Genomic DNA, 2,738 nt, shown 5'->3' with positions numbered 1-2,738 from the left:
CGCACTCTTTTGTCACTCTCTTTCACTCTCTCTTTCAGAGACTCTATCACCACCTCTGTCACTCTCACTCACAAATAATCAGAGTTATGTCTAATATAATTTCTAACGTCAGCTGGTGCCGTCCCACTGTACGCATTCAGTTAATTCCTATAAACATTATTGCATCATTCCGTATATCCTTTCTTCTTTATCAATTTGGAAGACCTGCGGCAATGAGGATTCATAGCAGCAGCAGCCACAGCAGCGACATTAACAACAGCAACAGCAACAATAATGATAATGGTTTATAATTTAGGCACAAGGCCAGCATTTTGAGGGGAGTGCGTTCCAGTAGTTGACTGGTACTTTAATAATGGAAGACAATGCAGTATTTGAACTCAAAATATAAAGGCCAATAATAATAATAATAATAATAATAATAATAATAATAATAACTTACTTTACCATAGAATCTCTTTTATCTTCCATAGCCACTAGGCAGAGGAAAACGGCATGTCTCACCTTACCTTATTAAATGAGCATTGCGGAGCGATCTTCACGTTGTCGCGGGCGATTGTCGGATTCATCTTACATGCAACAACGACGACAATGGTTGTCAGATCTAACTCCGTGAGTCGGCAATGCTGAGATAATACACGAGTTAATAATACACGCTCTGCTTACATCTCTGGCTGTCGTCGCATCGTGGAACTTCTGTGCCCGTAGAATTCATTTTGACCTAGTGGTACCTCTCGGTTACACTGGTAAGCCAAGTATTTCTGGAACTTATCTGTAGTAGTTCTGCAAATATCATCCAGTTCGTCCTTGTCATCGCTCGGAGTTTTCCCGAGAATGTCATTGCTCTTACTAGTCGTTTGTATATTGCTAAGCTGGTGAAACTTCCATCGACCGCACTGCCCGACCGGTACCAGGTGTGGTGCATACCTGAGAATATTTCAGCAGGCATGCGTCCAATCTTCGTCTTTACTCGACCCAGGACTACAACTCCGTCAAAGAGAGAAAAAAACGTGCCTTCCAAATAAAGGCCACAAATTGCTCACTGTCCAGAAAAATCTGCTGGTGGCGTAACCTTAGCGTGAGTCAGTCTATTATTACAGACACTGCATGGCAAGCTTATCTTTCAGAGGGCGCTGGCAACAGATGGACCGCCTGACCAGTGATACATGTTTCTTCCATCTTATGTGCGGTCAGCGAAGTACTATAGTCTGCTGTAGTCTGGTATTGTGGGTTTTGATACAGTTTGGTAAGACGTGGGGCAGCGTATGGTGTAGTATGAAATGCTGAAGCGTAACACAATGATATGATATTAGCGTAGTATAAATCACCGTGTTGCTGTAGGGGCTGGTGTGATGTGATGTAGTCTGATGGAGCGATTTTTGATACAGAGCTGTCTGAAGTGGATCAGTGAGCTGCAGTGATGAATCGACGGGTGCAATACGCAATGTTATATTGTAGTGCAGCATAGTTCAGTGAGTCGTTGTATCCGGGATCAGTTCAATAGACGCCTTCTGTAAAGAGACACACTAATCAAACAGCAACAACTACCACAACAACAATAACAACAAAAACAAAAACATCAGCAGCAGCAGCAGCAGCTGCAGCGGCGGCGGCAGTCATAACGATAATCACGTGTTTTATGGTCTGTAACTTGGTGCTGGGGCACAGTGGATGCATAAGTTAACATTTTATGGGTTTATGCTGTTATTTGAAGATAATGGTCAATGGTCAAAGAATCCAGAGCGTTGAGGTGGCTGGGAGAGAAGAGGGCAAGGAAAGATCTGTCAATGGGTCGGGTGGGAGAGGGAAGAGGGAGAAAAATGTGGTCATTATCACTGGCATTAGAGCTTCATTGGTACGCATGCACGTATGAATACGTATACAGGTGTACGTATATATACGGATATACGCATATATCTATGCATTTACGGCGCATATACTTCTAAGGATATCATCATGAACATCTGTGTAGAAACACAACTACACATATATCTGTGTGTAAGAGAAGTATGTATGTGTGTGTGCATACATATGTACGTATGTATGCATGAAGGTATATATGTTTGTGTATGTGTATATATATATATATATATATATATACATACATACAGGGAGAGACAGAGAGAGAAAGAGAAAGAGACAGAGAAAGACAAAGAAGAGAAAGAGAGAGAGAGAGGTAGTGACAGAGAATAGAAGTTGTTTATGGTATCAAAGAATTTATAATTAAGTTATTCAAATATTCGTAAAAACGTAAATAAGCAGAAACCAGGAGGATAGTCCATGGTAGTGCTTCATCAATAAGTAGGTATCCAATATTTCCATAAGCACAAGTACAACTGAAACGAAATAAAACAATACAAGTCAGTACTTTACAGCTGTTCCAGGAATGCGTTGACAAGTAAGTGCATTATGCATACATAGGTATGTACTAAATTAGTACATATCTATTTAAGCTTAATTATATTTTTTCACATATTCATGTAATTCAATTCTAAATGCCATGATGCAAAAAAAAAAAACTGTTTGTCCTTCTTACATTTTATTTTTATTTTCATTAACTCGACCAATGCGTTTCCTATATCCAATTCGTGTTTAGCCTGATTACGTCTGCCATGTTTAGAACGTTTTAGATTTTAGAAATTCGATCTTCTTTCAGCACTAATCTGCTCGATATTTATATCTATTCTAGACGACGAATTCTTGCTCATTCCACACACACACGCACACACATACACACACAC

Source organism: Octopus bimaculoides, chromosome 13 (assembly GCF_001194135.2).
Source record: "Octopus bimaculoides isolate UCB-OBI-ISO-001 chromosome 13, ASM119413v2, whole genome shotgun sequence".
Lineage (NCBI taxonomy): Eukaryota > Metazoa > Mollusca > Cephalopoda > Octopoda > Octopodidae > Octopus > Octopus bimaculoides.
This window is presented reverse-complemented; position numbering follows the sequence as displayed.